Source organism: Dendronephthya gigantea, unplaced genomic scaffold (genome assembly GCF_004324835.1).
Source record: "Dendronephthya gigantea isolate DGI-Jeju-01 unplaced genomic scaffold, DenGig_1.0 000393F, whole genome shotgun sequence".
Classification (NCBI taxonomy): Eukaryota; Metazoa; Cnidaria; class Anthozoa; order Malacalcyonacea; family Nephtheidae; genus Dendronephthya; species Dendronephthya gigantea.
Genome location: NW_021163403.1, coordinates 66,351 through 86,648, shown reverse-complemented (window position 1 = coordinate 86,648; position 20,298 = coordinate 66,351). Strand labels below are relative to the sequence as shown.

At 36.7% G+C, this 20,298-nt stretch overlaps 1 long non-coding RNA gene across 1 annotated transcript in view; it reads right to left on the bottom strand.

The window, feature by feature from the left end:
• Positions 1-3,100: 3,100 nt before the first annotated feature.
• The window catches only part of LOC114542768, a 34,083-nt gene continuing 16,885 nt past the window's right edge, over positions 3,101-20,298 (bottom strand). Inside the window, exon 3 of the long non-coding RNA XR_003689757.1 lies at positions 3,101-3,214. This is a non-coding gene — a long non-coding RNA (uncharacterized LOC114542768). The remainder of the gene's footprint in view (positions 3,215-20,298) is intronic.

Here is a 20,298-nt window from a genome sequence, read left to right as displayed (position 1 = left end):
ATTAACAGATGATTTTAGGCACTTCACACGATGCAGGAATATTCTTGAGGTTTTAAAGGGTCTTAATTTCGAGTGGTATTATACGCACTTCAAATTCAAGCAGGGAACAGTTGATGGAAAAATGAGTCCAACTGTACGTCTTCAGTGACAAGAGCATTGCACCGGCATCGCAAAAGCGTAGGTTCGATTCCTGCCGGAGGATCTATAGTTCACTCATTTTTCCGTCATCTGTTCCTGGCTTGATTTGAAGTGTGTATAATACCTCTCAAAATTAAGACCCTTTAAAACCTCTTAAATATCAACTGAACTAATATGTACATTCATCACAGCTAAAAAAATGCAGAGCGTTATAAATGACGTTCGTCAAAGGCAGAAAATTCTCAATGGATGAATGAATGAATAAAACGTACCTCGATTATCGCCTTCAGAACCATGCCAGCACCTTTCACAATTGTTGTCGACGGATGCTGAAATTGTTGAGGAACGAATTCAAAACCACGATTGGTAAGAACCATTAGCGGGGCAATAGTAAAACATACATAAGCGAAGAAATGGTAAAATTGGTACTATTATTTAGTTTTGTCGTAAACCTACCTGGAACAATCGATAAATGCAATGACCCATTTCTAGACAAACAAATAACAGACTTCATGAGTTGCTCCTATGCATGGGTCAAGCTAGTGGACGTGGTAAACTTCACCAAAAAGGTAAAGAGAGAAAGGCTATTTAATCAACTCTCAACCTCAGTAAAAGAGCCATAAACTACCAAGAAGACAAGTTGAATGAAAAGCTCCTCAAATTTCTTTGTAGCATACCTGCAACTTTCTCCAGTAATTTCCCAAACTGTTCATCATCTGTTGTCTCACTAAGAGGAATATGCAATAGTCGATTTATTGTAACAGACTACATGAGTTGATTCAAAATATTGGAAGCAATCACACCTTACTATTAGTTTAACATGAATGTCCAACTTCACCCCCGTATTATTTTAATATATTGCAAAGCAACTAGAACAAACCTGTAAGGAGGACACAGAGCAAACGTCAGAAAATCAAGCAATCCACTTATAACTAAAACCCCAGTAGAACGAATATAGAAGAAAAGTTTTCATGGTTAATCTATTTCTTGTGTTTAGTTAGAAAGGTAGTTCAAATTAGAAAGGCAGTTGCTACGAATCACTTGCTGGGTTTTGCAAGGGAATTTCTCTTCCAAAACAAAGCTATATACATACAAGAGGGATGGAAAAATAAAATGCAAGGGTTCAGCATAGATTATAGGCAACCAACACCGCACATCTTACCACATTTATCGTGAGAATTTCCAACAAACTGCTTAGAAATTTTTCAGAGGATAACAAAGAGCTTTTGTTTATCTGTTCTTGTCGAATGTCATAGTTATCGTGCGTTGGCTATATAAAAAACAGAATTGGTTTCGATAAAATTGGATCCTGTTAACATTCAGATTTCAAAGTTGGCTGAGTTTATGTGGATTGCAAGTTAAAGGGGTAACACTAATGACAGTGACAGATTTGGCAACATATTACCAGGAAATTCATCGTTAAAGTGTTGGCGCTTTCCTTTATACGGAAAAAACGGCCAGACCGGTCCTATTGTTGATCTCGGTACAGACAGATTACTGGTATTTTAGAGTGTTTCAAGAACTCTGCGTTCAAGTATATCGTTACTTGCATCTGTCTAGCTCGGAAATTTCGCAACTATATTCTTAACGAAATACTCTATTTTAAATTTAAATATGACCGGTCTGACCATTTTGGCCGCTTAAAGGAAAGCCCTCTCTTTACCTGCATCAGAGCACACAGCATGTCGACAGCGGCGTGAGTCACGGCTTCATTATTCCTCTTCAAAGCTTTCACAGTTTTCACACCAACCTTCTCATAGAAGCTGTAAAAACAAAACAGAAACACGGTCTAGAGAAAGTGAGCTGGTTGAGTAAACAGCGTGTGTTATGGTTAAAGATAAACGTTTCTCACCTACTGAGCGTTGTGAAACCTGCTTTGGATCCAACCTAATGTCTCAAAGCGTGAAACAGTGCTTCGAGATCTTTATCTGATATTTTGTTTTGGTCTCCTGCAAATAGACGAGACATTTTAACTATTTTATGTATATATTGAACACCTGTGAAGGTAATAGCAGTCAGAATATGTATATTTTAGGGTTGAACACTAAATATATTGGCAAAGATATACCTTCGTGAGCAATGAGCATTGTGATTGCATTAATGATAAGTCTTTCTTTATTCTCCGGGAAAAGTCCTTACAAAATATTTAAAATCGTTTGAAATATATATTGGAGTTTAAAAGACTTAATATTCCAGCCGTACTTCTGGCGAGAAAATTTCAAATCTACCATTTCATGGATTCGGACCCAGTCAACTCAGCAACCAGAGTTACCGCAGCGTAGTCCCTAGGCCTCTTAACGTTCCTTATACGCGGCGAGGCGGGAACTGAGAGGCCTAGAACAAAATGTTTTGTATTTTGGCTAAAGTGGGGACTTTTTGTCCCCACTTTCTGTATTGAGGTCAGTTTACGATCCACGACGCGGTTAACTGGCCTTGTTCGACGTCGCTAGTCAAATATTTGCTTGAAATAACCTACGGGATATTAATTATACTGTCAGGACTTCGAAATATTCATACAAACGTTTCAATGTCATTTGCTGTCGACGCTATCGACTATCAAGTAAACTCGAGTCCATACGTACATGGTTATGATTATAATAAGCTTCAATCTGCCAATTTAAATTATTCTCCCTTCCTTTATAACGATTATTGTTGTAAATCTAGGTCAACTAATGCATACTAAAATATGCAGAAAACTAACGTGCGTATGAAAAACACGTGAGTGGAAAACAGCCTTAATCCAGATTTTGACAGAACATTAAAACTCAGTAAAAATGCAATAATATTCTCTACACAGGATTTTGTCTGCAGAAAAGTACAAAATAAGAAATTGTCAACTTACGTCATGGGTGACTGCATGAAGTAGACCGCTGTAGGAAATATTGCAGTTAAATCTCTACACATCTTCGAGAGAATATTAGAGAAAAACCCGAAGGCGTTGCATGTTCATTACTCCAGTCATCGTTTAAACCTTATTGTTGCCAAAGCGTGTTCAATTCTTCCAGTGAAAAATATGTTGAGTCAGGCACAAAATATCGCCAGCTTTTTTATCAGATTCCCTATCCGCTCACAGTATCTAAGTAAAAAGATGAAAGAGTTTGGTTTAACCCGTAACAAGCTCGCAAAGCCTTCCACGACACGATGGGTAGAACGAATAAGATCCCGCGATGGTTGTTTGGATGCATTCAAAGTTATCTACGAAACACTCAATTTTATGCAGTTTGGAGGATCGCAGGAAGGGCCATTTCCTAGATTAGCTAGTGACGCACAGTCTCATTTTCGCAACGTGGAGAAATTTGAATTTATGGCTGCTCTCATTATCACCCAACATGTTCTGGATCATACTTTGTCATTGACGGTCCAATTAAAGAAGAAAAAAAAATCGATATTGCGGAATCAATAAAACAGATTAATCTTTTAAAGGATGAAATGGCAAAACTACGTGCCTCTGTAGATTTATTCCACAATGAATACTACGACAAGCTGTTGGAATTAGCTAATAACCTCGACGTGGCTGAGTGTTTTCCCCGGGTATGTAAAGCTCAAACAAAATGTGATAATCATCGTACCAGTACAGCAGGTGGTTACAACAGATTAACAGTAACCATTAAGAGTCGTGCATAGGTCACGTGATAACGAAACATTCTGAGCTCATCAATGAACAATTGTAAAGGTTTTATTGTAACTCATAGGAAAACCTAAGGATATATTTGTAAAATCTATTATATTACGAGTGTCTTTCCCTAAGTCTACCGACCCCTGAATTCCCCACGCTATCGTCACCCTGTAATAAATAAGTAACGTTGCAAGTCCTCACCTTCAACCACAAGGATTAAATTACGTAATTCGAAGTGCAAAATTGAGATTACCGGTTTCTGAGTTTACCGGTTTATAATGCTCAGTATTTAATAATCCGTAAGACCAATTTATCATTATTATTACTTGACTTACGGATTCATTAAGTTTATCCTCGTCTTAACTCAAAAAGTTTTCAAAGGACTTGCATCCAGAAGGGATTTACCAGGAACAGGCTAAAATTAAACAGATGTTGAGATTATTGCACGATGATGATTCGTGATCTTAAAATTGCTACCTTTTGAAACTCTTCACGAGTTAATAAGCCTTGACTGTTCCCTGTGAAAGAAAAATTGGTAAATATAGTCATATTAAAATATATATTTCCTCCATATTGCAAAGGTAATTTCGCTTGCCTTCAGTTTCTTCCTTGTGTAAAACAGTGTCTTTGGAACCTGGTACGACATCAATCTGAAACGATTGTAAAATGAAAAAGCTAGTCTAAATCAAAGATCTCTTTCTTTTCTGCTTCCCCTGCCAGTCATGTTAGTAGCAATGTAAGGGATGGATAGTGAATGTTCCTTGCACGAAATAAATTTCATGCAAAGCGAGTTTGAAGAGAATTCTTACCATAAAAGCGCTTGGTTCATATCTCGGCCTACGACTCAATATCGAGTTCGTTGAACAAATGCCGAACCAAGATTCAACTTTTGACCGGAATCTTGTAATAAAATCGACGAGGGTGAAGATCTGCCGTGTTCTGTAAGCAGCATCTTTTGTTCTGCGCTGTCTAAAATGCAGGCAGATAATTTGTTCATTTCGTAAATGCGCGAACAATGGCCGATCTGTTTTAACATTACAAACCTGACTCCTTGAGTTCGGTTTTCTTCATTTCAACATCATCCCGGGTATCTTCAATATTAGTTTCCTCATCTTCTCTACACGATGCGAGGCGATCTTTGACAAGATCTACAATCAATGTACGCTGTCTGTGCTCTTGCTAAGAAGTTCTGTTGTAGTTTCAAGGCGTTGTCTGGCTCCTTCTTTAATGAGTTCGGCCGATAAATCATCTGAAATACAACAATATCAATTTGACATTCCGCCAACAGAATGCCCAACCGAAACATTGAACAGGTTTGACCCATCGTTGACAAGTTGTGGGCGAAAACATTCAGAGCACAATTTGACTGAGAAAATAAATGGGCTTACCAAAGAGTTGTTTTGGAATTAAACTTTCATAAATCTCAGTCTTTCCCACCGCTGGTCGTCACAAGATGTTTGAGTCACAAGATTTCTGTACTGAGCATACGGTACCAGTGGCCTTTAAATCGCGGGTAAGAAGGTCAGATGCTTTGGTATCGAATTTTGTGTTTGGCACCTGGCTAGAATCATCTGCACGAGTTTTGCTATCAGTTGAAGAAGCCTGGAAATGACAAATACGTTCCTAAGAGCTTTCACTAGAAGAATATTAAAACTTGGTCGCTCTTGCAAATATTCTATTGAAAATTCAGCAAGCAATCCCCGTGGCAATAGAATGACATGTGGACTTACTTTCGTAATAAATGGCACGAATTGTTTTCTTAACAATAGCGGACAGTTGACAAACCAGGATGGAATGACATTATCAGCAAGAGCTACAGTGTATTGAGAGTATCTAAGGTGAAACATATCAGTTCGTTTATATTTTAATCATTTTGACAAAACCAATAATAAAAAGTTTCAGATGTTATCGCGTTGAGCCAACTTCGATGATTCTGTGTAAGGCAAACATATTCCAAAGACTTGTTTCAACTGGATCGCTGTGAAGTTTTTGTACAAAGCACAAAGCTGTTACAATGCGATTTAAACGATTTAAAAGAATGCTACCAACTTTTCGCCGAATACGATTGTGTGTTTACACAACCTAGCTCTCTTTAGGGGGTACATTGATATTTTGTAACAGATTTCATAATTTACGTAACTTCAAGAAACATACCAGAGGGAAATTCTAGCAGTGGTATGGCAACTTGAGTCGTTGGCGAAAGTTTAGTAAACTTTTCCAGATATTGTGGGAGCAGTCTAAGGACAGAAATTTAGTAATTATTACTTAAAAAATCATATATTTGTGAAGGGGTATCTCGCATCACAAGAGACGTTACGTTTAGGCTGGAGTTTATTGAAAAACGTTTCTGTAAATTCACTGAGCACATTATCAAGGCACGATTTCAAATATCTCCAAAGAATAAACTTCTAAAACGCTGCAACTACTTAAATCAACTTCATTCTTACAAAGTGCTAATGGACATAAAAAACGTCTCAAATTCCAGACTATTTTAAGTAGCCATACCTTGCCATAACTGAAGGCATTTCTAACATACATATGGTGAGACAAGATACGCTTAACGTCGCGAAATGAGCAACCAAGTACGCATTAGACAACACTAGACGAAATATACAACAACGTTTAAGCAAGAACAGACAACCGCTGAAAATAAAGTCCCGCAGATTCTTACCTTTCATCTTGACCAATAAAAAGTGGTACGTACACAGCTCCGTTATTACCTGCACGTGTTACAATAAAATATCCAATTAAATCATTAGTATGGTATGATATAATTATGGTATAAATTGGTTATGGTATGGTGTGATATAATTATGGTATGATATGCATGGTTATGGTATGGTATGATTTCGTTATGGTATGGTATGGTGTGATATTATTATGGTAAGATATGGTTATCGTATGGTATGATTTAGTTATGGTTAGTTATGGTATGATATGATTATATGATATGATTATATGATATGATTATATGATATGATATGGTATGGTATTATGGTATGGTATGGTTTTGGTATATTTATGGTAAGATATTATGATATATGCAAAAACTGATTGATAAGAACCGTACTGGAAAAATTCTAGCGTACAAATGAGGTCGGCGCATATCATGAGGAACACGAAATAATCCAGGAAGAAAATCGTAATTTGAAACCTGAATGCAAAGTAAAATTTTTAGTTCATGATTTTGGTGTGAAAGTACACAACTTCACTTCCCTTCCCATTTTAGAGAAGACTGTAGATATTGAACGTAAATATTGCTTTCCAGAAAGTATCAAGTTTTTATCTTGCAGTGCCTCTGGAAAGTTCCTCAGAACAACATTCAACACCTCCCATTCCAATTCCTAGAAAATGAAGAAAGTTGAACTTCAATCTTAATGCCAGATGATATATTATGATAGAAAAGTTTACCTGTTGTAAGCACACAAGAATAACATTCATCGCCTCGCTGTAAGGCAGTGAAACAATCCCGTTTGTCTTATCTTCTGCAGAACTAACAAAAATGAGAATGTATTACGCAAACAAGAAAAGGATTTTGGAAGCAGAATACCTGACATACGTGGCACTATCGTCATTAACCAACCTTTTCTTTCAGAACAAACAAAATACGAAGTGAATTAAACTTTTCTACTTTTGTCTTGCACAAGGCCTAGACGTTGTCAGCTCGCAGACTGAGAAACATTGAAGAATCTTTAAGAAAACACAATGTGAGACATCATAAAAAAATCGCGAGAAATAAAATTGAATTTGCCTTACCGAAAGCCGTATTTCCGATGCACTATACGTCCGATAGCCATTGTCATAATGAGTTTTTATGTGGTACACTAATATATTGAATATTCGTTCGGCTCGTTTTGAGGTTTACGAAACAATTTCATCTGCAAAAATAGAATGAAATTACTGAAAGAGAAGCAAGTGTGGCATTAAATTACACTTATTTTTGTTCACGAAAATAACTTCATCACAATGAACGAATATGTGTGGACAATCTCTGCATGTCCTTCATTACCTTGAACAAGCGTACTAATCCTAATACAGCCTCTTTGATGTCTTTCTATGCTGTTTCATCCTGAGGCTGCAGCAACAAAGACAAATTACAGTGATTAGATGTAATTTTATGTCTCTAGATGTTCCTACATATACCTTGCAGTCTCTATAATTACCTTACATGTTCTTTACATGACGGCTTAACGTATCGCTTGAGAGGATCAACTGGACAGTGGCAATCTGGAATTGATAAATGAAATATGTATCCTTTTACTTCACTGATGCGTTTGCATTCACGACCCCCGTGTAAAACGATCCAATTTGCGGATATATAGTTAGGTTCAGGTCAGGAAGCTTTCACTGATAAGAAAGAGTTTTCTATTGAAGTACAGTATCAGCTCATCACGAATGAAGAGTGAAATGAAACCGTCTGAAAATGATTGTATTGAGTACCTTCTCGATTATATGCAAAACATCGCAAACTTTCGGTGAATCAGAGGATTCAATAACATCGACCAGAAGCTGGACAGCTCGGATCCGCACAGAAATATCCCGATCTTTGACAATGTGGTCTAAATGTGGCAACACTGAATTCTCAAGTATTTCTTCCTGTAAAAAACAAGGAGTTATAAAACTAGAAAAAGATTCATAATATCGCTAATGTCTAGAAAAATGGACTAAAATTTATTCAAAGTACTAAAATTTTATACCTCATATAGTGGAGATAACGTTCCTAATATGTTACAAAGCACATTTAGAGCTTTAATTCGGTTGGCCGTCCTTTCTTCACATCTAAAAAAATTCCCATTAGGATAAGACTGAGGCTACATAGAAATACACCACGAACTTAAAAAAAAATCAACATACCAAAATATTACATTTTTACATAACAAAATATAAAGAAAAAAGAAGACCACACACTTGAAGTATTTCTCCACCAAATCTTTAATATTTTCAAACCAGTTTTCGCAGTAAGGATGAAGAGACTGGGAACGATGAGAAACCAGGAGAATAACTGGATTACTGCAAACAACGACATTTCATTTAGCTGCAAACAACGACATTTTATTTAGCTAAGTGGATTCCGTTAGATTTCATATATTTTATTAATTTTGTCCTCAAAGAAAGTCATAAAATTGTTAGCTAGATTCTCATCAGATTAGCACACAGAAAATTGAGAATCAGGGGTATAATGTAGTAACTTTCCAACGGTTTTAAATAATTTCTTTTGGTCACTCCCATTATCTCTAACAATTTCAGAATAATAACGAGTACGACTTTCCTATAATAGCTCACTGACACGGCGACATTGCTGACTGTATTTTAGACGATCACAGGATTGTCTTGACTTACGCCATACCCGCTCGAGTTTCCTTCTGATACGTTTCTCGTTTTTAATTTGTTCAGTGTACCAAGGTGCAGCTGGACGAATAATTATCTCTCTGGAAATAAGTGGTACATGATGATCCAGAATTTTGGGCAGCTCCGAGTTGTACTGGTTGACTTTCGCACTTATATCAGCCGTGTTCCCAGTTTTAATCGGAGATAGCCTAATTTCATTAAGGAACGAGTCCATATTGATTGCTTTAATTTTACGTGACTCACGACCCTTCTCTGAAACAATGGTTTTTTAAAATTGAGTTCATATGTAACCGTGTAATGGTCAGATATAGATGGATCATGAACGTCAATAGATTGAACAATATTTTCCTCAGCGAGACAAGATAAGGTCTAACGTGTGACCAGCAAAGTGTGTTGGTTTTTGTACACGTTGTTCCAGATTAAAAGAATCAACAAGATTGAGAATTTTTTTTGTTGTTAATTCCGATTATCGTCTACATGGAGGTCGATATAATACGATTATATTTAGAATTTGAGATGACACATTGATTTGCATACCCATCACTTCGAAAGACTTAATGTGTGAGAACATTTTCGCCGAGTCCAGCTTCACTTTTAAAGTGTTGTTGTATAGTATACCAATGCCTCCCCCTCTACCTTGTTGTCTCGAGATATTGTTAAAGGAGTAGCCCTTCGGGGTGAAATTCCCAAAAGATATATGATCAAATTTGTCAGGGTGAAGCCAGGTTTCTGTAATCGCAAATATATCAAATTCATTCTCAACCACATAGTCTTTGACTAAATTCGCTTTGTTCCGAATAGACCGGCAGTTGAAAAGACCAAAAGAACAAAGCTGAGTAACAGCTGTATCAGGAGTGTTGGCAATGCCTGATAAAGGAATATTGATGAGATTGATTCTCTTAATATAATTTCTGCCATATATATTTACAGGCTTTGGGACACGGTCCGTGATTCTAACAGGGATAGCTTCCTGATGATTTGCAGGATGATAGTGATTGTATAGTGTGGCGGTGGTGTTTGCGAAGTAGGTATTATAGCAAATATTCCTATAGGTCATATGGAACAACCAACCTTTCTGTAGATTCAACTGCCAAGCATTGAACTAAGCTCCTCAGGATTATTAGCGGGTCGAAACGTGTTCATCAAACGTAACTGCTTTCGATGTTGATAATCTCATCCGACTGATTATTATCAAAAGATTGAGGACCAGGATTAGACGAAACATCCACACACATTGTTAGATCCTGCTTGAAGGCTTCGTACACAGGACTAGACTAACAAATCCATGTTTCGTTTCTTTAGCAATCGCAAATGAGACTTTGTATTTAGATTCAAAACCAACTCGTTGTATGTTGACCCGACATCGAAAAGCAATATCTCCACAAATACTCAAGGTTATGCCATCCGCAGCCAATCCATCCAAATCCGTGCAATTAGTACTCTTAAATGCCATATTAATTGGTCGAGATGTACGAAACTCGTTAGATGAGATAAATATCATAAAAAATATATAGAGCTGCCGACCAACCGACATATTGGTCGTGAATTAAGCAGTACGAAAACACAATATTCATTTCCATACACCAAAAGATGGTGATTCAATGATAACATCACGTTATCAGCTTTAGAGAATTTCTTTAAAAACTTGTTTAACGAATCGGATAGAAGCAAACGGGAACGAGAAGAAGAAGAAGTTGTGAAATCATTGTAAGTGTGTTTATTTCTATTTAAACCCGACAACTTTACTTGTTCAGGGAAAGACATATTAGAGTTGTTTACAAGTAAAAGCTATGTACACACACCTTGGGTGGTGGTGGACAAAATATTGAATCATTGGTTTTTTTATTCTAGATCACTAGCTGCCTGTGAAGGAACATACAAAATTTTACTAGAATGCTACAAAAACAGCTGGATTGAAGGTTGTCAAACTGAAATGGTCTCCCAAGTGGCAAATCGATTGCTCGAATCCTACCATAACCGTGTTTCATTATAAATCTGTGAAAAGGATAAAGTAAATTAAATGAACATGGCCGTTCAGCACAAGAACTTGTAGTCGATTGGAGAAGACAATTGTCTCCCAAGCGGTAAATCGATGGTTCGAATCCTACCATAACCGATTTTCATTATAAACTTCGTCATAAGAAATACAGTATTAAATAACCATGGCCATTCCCCATAAGATCTTGTAGTGTAGTGGCTAATGCAATTGTCTCCCAAGTGTTGAATCGATGGTTCGAATCCTGCCATGACCTTTTTCATTATGAACTTCGTGAAAAGAATAAAGTAAACTAAATAACCATGGCCGTTCAGCACAAGACCTTGAAGACTAGTGGCTAAGACAACTGTCTCCTAAGTAGTAAATCGATGTTTCGAATCCTACCAAAACCATTTTTTATTATGAACTTCATGAAAAGAATGAAGTAAACTAAATAACCATGGGCATCCAGCACAAGACCTTTTGGTCTAGTGGCGAAGACGATGGTCTCCCATGTGTTAAATCGATGGTTCGAATCCTACCATAACCGTTTTTTCATTATGATCTTCGTGAAAACGATAAAGTAGATCAAATAAACATAGCCGTTCCCCGAAGAACTTTTGGTCTAGTGGCCAAGACAATTTTCTCCAAAGTTTTAAATCGATATTTGGAATCCTGCCAAAACTATTTTTTATTGTGAACTTCGTAAAAGAATAAAGTAAACTAAATAACCATGGCCATCCAGCACAAGATCTTGCAGTCTAGTGGCGAGGACAATGGTCTCAGAAGTGGTAAATCGATGGTTCGAATCCTACCATAATCGTTTTTCATTATGAACTTCGTACAAAGGGTATCGCTTCAAGAAGCTTTGGTTCTAAATGATGTTTTGCCTCCTCACCTTTTAGCAGATGCTTTTAATAAAGCCTTAATTTTTGGGTACAGTTAATAAGAAACGCGATACGACTTTAATTGTGACAAGTATACTCAGTTCAACACTTGGTTTATTATGGAATAAGGTCATAGCCTCGACGGCAGACAAACTGAAAGACGGCGAAATTCGTAAGATTGTCGTACGCGAGTTAAATGATATCAAGTCTAAAATCGATGGCCTTTCTAGATCAACTTCACTCGCCAGTTATAATTTTCTAAGAAGAGTACAGTTACTCAGTGTTTCTCTCGATAAATCAAATCTTGAGCAGAAAGAGAGCGAAACTCGGACGAACCAGGTGAACTTTCGAGCGTTATTCTGTCTGGTATCTTAAACCAAGCAATAGAGCTTCCTCCAGCCAGGAAAAGCTTAAAATCAACTCGGACAGAGAGTTAGAAACTGCGAGAAAAGATTCGAGGAAGCGCGCAAGGCAGCAACCACTGCTTTCTGGAATGAGGCATTTAGTATCGAAGATCGTTTTTTGCAGCGAAGCTACGAATAGTTTCAAAATAGTGGAACATCTCGATTGTCCTGAGACCGCAATGACCGAATGTTTATCGTTTTGGAAGAAGCTGCATAGCTTACAAGCCATTCAACTGATTCAAGAGATATTCTCAGTGTCTTTGAACGATGGAGTCAAATCGTTGTTGAATAAAACTCAACGGGTGGAGAACGTCTGTCGGTTATGTTAATCAACTATGTTTTGTTTCAATATGTTTGCAAATTCAGTAATAAATGTTCATTTGAAGTGTCCGCCTGCATGCCAACGATTGAACTTCCCACTCGCAGTTTTCATCCAATAATAAGCTGGCACGAAATTTCAGCAAGAAATTCTATAAAAGAGGAATTGCCTCATCCTCCAAACGAACAGACCCTTCATGAAAAAAAAGAGCTTCTCCATATGCTGTGAAAAGTCAGAGGGTGTTCTTACTTTCCCTCGTACTACGCCTTATTAGAAAATCATGATTATCCAGGAAGGAAAAATTAAACAGATTGAATTACCTGAAATTACAGGCAATTTTAATGGCCCTTTCTGTTGATATCAATAAACAATGTTTACGTGCTAAAAACATACTGGTGAAGGATTCCTGTTGACGATATTGAACGAGAATTACAATGTAAAGCAGAAGACAAATTAGATTTGCTCCAGGACAAAATATCTTCTGTAGTTAGAATCGCAATATTCAAAGACGATGATATCATCATCATCAACACAGAGGCCTGATGTGTATGTTTGTAACAAGATGTGTCAATTGAAATACAAATTTGACAACGACTCAAGTGAGGCATTTTCATTGAGTATTTCCAGCAGAATGAAATCATGATACCAACAAACGATCATACGGCAGTTCAAATACACACCAAGGAAGGAAATCTGAAGACAACAATAAAAGTCCCAGACCATCATAAATTGTCAGAGTGGCATTTCACTAGGTTATTTGTAAAATATTGGTTCTAACCGTGGTAGGGGAAAAAATTCCTATTTCTTTCTGCGCTACCCTGAAGCAGGCGGGAAGCTGGAAACTCTTACCTTCTTTTGTAAAGTTGTCGATGTGCAGTATCCATATCTGGTATCCCATAATGGCCCTATTGTTGTTGTAAGAGAAGGAAACTTCTCTTACCTATGATGAGACTCAATTGTTATAAACAACCATTTTCTGCCTAAAACACAGTAAATATACTACCGCTACTTTCCTGAAACAGTAACAGGAACCTTTCAATAAACTAAGTAAAGCAAACAATAGATGTTGCTAGATTTAAAATTTGTGAGCTGTTTCATTCACGTGGTCTTGTTTCCGTTGTAAGGAACACAAGCGCAACTTATATTTAAATATTGATCCAAAAACGTTCTTTGATCTTGAAATTAAAGATAATCATGTTTTTGTCTATCGTTTTATGCCAAATTTTTCCAGGCTTATTTTTTCGGTGAAGCCAAAAAACGACTTAATAATTATGACGAAGTTTCTATCCCATGTGCATGATGATACGATTTTAATTCAACGCCAATGTTTCTTCATATGAATTGATTTTTGTATCAAAAACCGAAGACATGCGGATCTCGTTCAAGTAAACTTTCCTATTCATAATGGAATATTGAGGGTACGTGACATTTTACTAAACCTTTGTGACGATTTGCTGACAAGTGCAATTTTCGTAATTCGGGTGTGTGTGTACATTGACATATTCCAACTTCGCAGGCCAGGCTATTCTACCTACGCTCCACGACCCACGCTGCGGCGAAAACCTAGGTTAAGGCTGGTCATGTGATAGCGCAAAAATTTTTAATTAGCGGTTAGTTCATATGCAAGGGAGGGGCGGAAAAGGGCTATCTTTAAAGGCTAGTTTCCACTCAGGAAAATTCTCCTTTGGATCGGAGGGGACGGAAAAGTTTCATTTGTATAAACGCCGCCTGAGAACTCAGCGACAAAAAAAATTTTACTGTCCATTCCGATCCAAAGGAGATTTTTCCTGAGTGGAAACTAGCCTTAAAACCAGTTACGGGGAAGGGAACGGGGGACGATAAAACAAGGAATAGGAAAAGCCAGAATCTTTAAAACTTTAAATCAAGGAATGAGAAAAGCCGGAATCTTAAAAACAAAGAATGGGAAGAGCCGAAATTTTTATAACAGGGAATGAGAGAAGCCGGGATCTTTAAAACAAGGATAGAGAAAAGCCGGAATCGTACGGCTGGAAGTTTGTAACTAAATTAGTTACTCAATTTATGCGCGAAATACAAAATATTAGGCATTTATAATTGGCTTTGGTTAGCTTTGTCGGGGAGCGATCTCTCCCACTTTTTCCTCGCCTTCCCCGACACAGCTAACCCAAGCGAAATATAAATGCCTAATACATAAGATATGCTTGCGGAGGAGGCTAGCATTAAGCATAGTAGAGACTTCTTCTGCTATCTTTCGTTAAGCAATAGGAGGTATAATATCGGGTCCTGTAGCCTTGTTTGGATTTAGCTCTCGTAATGAACCCAAACGTCAGAACATGTAATCTCTCTAAAGCTGAATAAATTATCGTACCATTTATCTTAAATTTTACTACGCTATTAGTTGTGTGTAGGGTATTGAGCGTTGCATTTCAATACATAAAATCGGTGCTGTTATCAGAAAAATCCATAACTTATCTACTCGTTCACATATATCAAAAGAAGAAGATGGCAGCAGCAATTGAAAATGTAAACATGTCTTAATATGTACCTCTCCAAACCGACATCTCTCTGATATGAACATATCAAGTCAAGTCCGGAATTGCAAAGTTGACCCATCCCCTGCTAATGATGTGATTTATTGCGTGAAGTGCGTGAAGAGATAAACAATTGTGATATCAACAGCCCGTGTAACTCAGGTATATTTACTAGTCAAGGCCCTGTAAAGGAGTTTGTGTGCATTTCATGCAAAACAGGTTATCTCAATTGTTTAAGGGTAAAATGACCATGGCGGTCATAACCGCCATAGCTCTAAATCCTGAATTATCAAAGCTACAGTCTTTCTGAATTGCTTATATGGTTCAGAATGGTTGCTTTTAGGGGTGGTCACTGGAGGGTGAAATTATCATCAGTTTTATATTTTACAAGCAAATTATGTTTACCATTCCAGGTCAACTGCTAATTAGGCATAAAATTACTGATTCACCCGGAAAAGTCTAATTTTTTCTATTTTCTAAAAATGTTCGCCATATTATGAAAAAAATGCTTTTATATATTATAAATTTCCAAAGAAATAACGATGTTTTGTTGCGATACGACATATTTCATTTCACTTAACCCCTACTAAAACACAATTTCGACCATATTTTGCAAATTTATCGCTGTTTTTCGTCGTCCGTCGCAAGCGCCTTCTAACATGGTACTCTAACACGACTCTAGTTGACTAAAAATTTTTTTCGCCATTGATTTCATCAATTATGTCGCCATTGCAATGGCATAATCCTCAACAACTCCACCAAGTCCACCTTCGTCACTCAAGCCATTTTCAATATTGTAGTCACATCTGTAAGTCAAAAGCAATTGCTTGTCAATACAAAACACTTTATACTGAATATGTAAAGTAGAATGGATATTAATAAAAACAAATTAAAAAAATGTTCGTGATATTTGTAGCAATACAATCGACTTGCAAACTTCAACAAATGTTTTAATTCCCATCGACAACTCTGGTGACGGGTTGCAAATTTTAAGGTTGGGAAGGTTTGACTTGGCTTTCTTTGATAATTTTCCACTTTGGTTTTTTCTCTCCAAATGTTGCACTTTCTCTTCATGTCATAGATGTTTCAAAATATAAAGTGATTTTTTTTATAGAGATGAATGAAAGAGTGCAATGGAATAATGGTTTTCAGTCGAGGCCTAAAGAGAAGTCTTTCAGCACTTTTTGTAAATAGTATAGCTAGTAATTTTCAATAAGTGACCGTAAGGAACGGGTTCAAACGGCTCACTCCTTTCACTTACTTGCGAATGCCACTACAGAGAGAAAGATACATAAATATATGCGAGTGAATAATACTGATTATTACTGAAAATGAAAAAAATGAGGAATGATCTAGCAACGGCTTCAGCCAGTGCTTCTTCTCTCAGCAATAAAAAACTCCATAATTCGAAACTCGCTAAAGTGCAAAATTAATGTTTCGAAGTTTTCTGAGCGTCATTTAGTAATACCAGCAAAGTGGTGTTGAAGGTTTTGAGGTATACGATACTTCATCAAATTTAAATTAAAATTTAAATTACAATTAATGTATCCTACCTTTCATTTGTGCTATCGGAAACTGCAGTAGAACGAGATTGAAGCTATAAACACAAATTGAAAATACCAGTTACGGATTTTTGTTAAGCGTTGCAAAGTATTCTACAAACATCGTGCTTATAAAATGTCTCAATATTTTGAACCATGTTTCATGGTATTTGTTTTCAAGAAATAATAGATGGACAGAAGAAACAAAAATGAGGCTCACATCAAATCTCATAGTTGGAGAAAGAATAAAATTAGACCTCTAGATGTCACCCAACCAGGTTGATCTTTTTTGTTATTTTCGGAATAATTTTATTCATAAAAATTTTATCATGTTCGCTCTCTGTTGTCATTTCCTACCATCTGTTGAGACCTCTGTGCCGCTAGGCAAGCTACAGCGAAAGAGCACTGGCTTCCACTGTGATATCTTATCTGTGAAGTCTTATCAGTGCCCGTTTCGTTGAAGAAACGATGAACCAAGATTCAACTTCGCGTCATAAAATCTTTGAAACATCAGCCCGACTTTCTTCATATTTCAACTGAAGGCATTTCCGTGAAGTACTTTAGATAAAAAAGTCATTTATATCCGGATTGGGTTCCTCCTCCAGGGCAAGAGTCGTGCATTGACCACGTGATAACGAAACATTCTGAGCTCATCAGTGAAGGATGAACAATTGTAAAGGTTTTATTGCAACTCATAAGAATTACCAAAGGATATATTTTGTAAAATCTATTATATTACGAGCGTCTTTCCTTAAGTCTAGCGACCTACATTGTTCCGGTACCGCATGAGAAACTCTAGCTCGAATCCTCTTGATCTGACGTATTCTTTGTAACCAATTACAGCCTAGGTATCTGTAGTTTTTTTCTGATTTTGGTGAATAACTGACGCAATCTTAAAAAGAAAAACATTCGTATACCGTCAATATCACATCCGGACATTTAAATTACCCTAAGTTACTGACCAAATTTATTTAACATGCATTGCAATATGACGAACCAACTTCGACAGGTTTTTATCGGAAATAACTCTAGGGCCATAATTTGTATTGTTTAGAATATCCCTGAGTTCATCTTTAACGTTCAAACACACGATATTACTGTCGTTATCAATGGAAATGTCAAATACGTTCCTAAGAGCTTTCACTAGAAGAATATTAAAACTTGGTCGCTCTTGCAAATATATTTTGTTGCTTAAGCATGAATACGCTGGGCAGACAGTGTATGCCAATTTAAACAATGATACTGAAAGAATTTTCCTTACCTGACTAATTGAGGCCTCGTTTTTGTTTCTCTTAAGCTCAACTTTTAAAACCTCAGGCTCCGTGCCCTTCTGCAGTGAATCATCTCACACAAACACTTTTCCTGCCGAACAATATGCGCATGACATGTTCGAAGTTGCCTGCTTGTTGACTGTAACCGTGATCAACACATTGCCAAGCAACCAACTTCTTGACACTCCATTGCGCAGGAGTCGTTCAACAACTGCAGTTCTATAAAAACAACAAAATAGTCATCTTCCCTGAAACACAGTGCAGAAAAATACGAAACCAACATACAGACCTTTTTGGTTGGGTCAAATAAGAAGAAAATGTATATTTGACCATCATATCACCCACGATTTCCATCATCTCTGAACTAAGTGTGTTGCTTGAGTCTTCCTTTGATTTCTCAAGGGAGTTTGGGAGTGAATGGAATTTGGGGGGATTAGTGACTAAGGGTATGGGTTTGCAGCATCTGAAGATATATCTGCGTTGTTAAGACTCTAAAGGAATACAAGGACAAATGATTGAAAACGAGCTTGCATATAAGCAAAATTATGTAACATGAAATGGACAAGTTTATGTAACAACACTGCCTAAGCTGTATAAAGTTTAAACACCACTTCTTAATATCTATTGAAAATTTAGCAAGCAATCTCCGTGGCCATAGAATGACATGTGGACTTACTTTTGTAATCAATGGCACGAATTGTTTTCTTAACAACAGTGGACAGTTGACAAACCAGGATGAAATGACATTATCAGCAAGAGTTACCGTGTATTGAGAGTATCTAAGGTGAAACATATCAGTTCGTTTATATTTTATTCAATTTCACAAAGCCAATAATAAAAAGTTTGAGATGTTATCGCGTTAAACAAACCTCGATGATGCTGTGTGAGGCAAACATATTCCAATGACTTGTTTCAAATGGATCGCTGTGAAGTTTTTGTACTAATCACGAAGCTTTGACAATGCTATTTAAACGTTTTAAAAGAATGTTAGCAACTTTTCGTCGAATACGATTGAGTGTTTATACAACCTAGCTCTCCTTAGGGGGTACATTGATATTTCATAAAAGATTTCTTAATTTACGTAACTTCAAGAAACATACCAGAGAGAAATTCTAACAGTGGTATGACAACTTGAGGCGTTGGCGAAAGTTTAGTAAACTTTTCCAGATATGTTGGGAGCAGCCTAAGGACAGAAAATTTAGAAATTATTACCCAAATAATCTTGTGAAGGAGTATCTCGCATAACAAGAGACGTTACATTTAGGCTGGAGTTTATTGAAAAACATTTCTGTAAATTCACTGAGCACATTATCAAGGCACGATTTCAAATATCTCAAAGTAATAAACTTCTAAAACGCTGCAATTACTTAAATCAACTTCATTCTTTACAAAGTGCTAATGGACATAAAAAACGTCTCAAATTCCAGACAATCTTAAGTAGCCATACCTTGCCATAACTGAAGACATTTCTAACATACATATGGTGAGACAAGATACGCTTAACGTCGTGGAATGAGCAACCAAACCAATCTCCAAAGTACGCATCAGACAAAACTAGACGAAATATACAACAACGTTTAAGCGAGAACAGACAACCGCTGAAAATAAAGTGAAGCAGGTTCTTACCTGTTCATCTTGCCCAATAAAAATGTGGTACGTACACAGCTCTGTTAATACCTGCACATGTTACAATAAAAATCCAATTAAATCATTAGTATAGTATGATATAATTATGGTATAAATTGGTTATGCTATGGTATGGTGTGATATAATTATGGTATGATATGGTTATCGTATGGTATGATTTGGTCATGGTATGGTATGGTGTGATATAATTTTGGGATTATATGGTTATCGTATGGTATGATATGGTTATCGTATGGTATGATTTGGTTATGGTTAGTTATGGTATGATATGATTATATGATGATGATTATATGATATGATTATATGATATGATGTGGTATGGTTATGGTTATGGTATGGTATGGTTTTGGTATAGTTATGGTAAGATATTATGATAGATGCAAAAAACTGAATGATAAGAACCGTACTGGAAAAATTCTAGCGTACAAATGAGGTCGGCGCATATCATGAGGAACACGAAATAATCCAGGAAGAAAATCATAATTTCAAACCTGAATGCAAAGTAAAATTTTTAGTTCATGATTTTAGTGTGAAAAGTGCACAACTTTACATCCCTTACCATTTTAGATAACACTGTACATATTGAACGTAAGTAGTGCTTTCGAGAATGTATCAAGTTTTTATCTTGCAGTGCCTCCGGA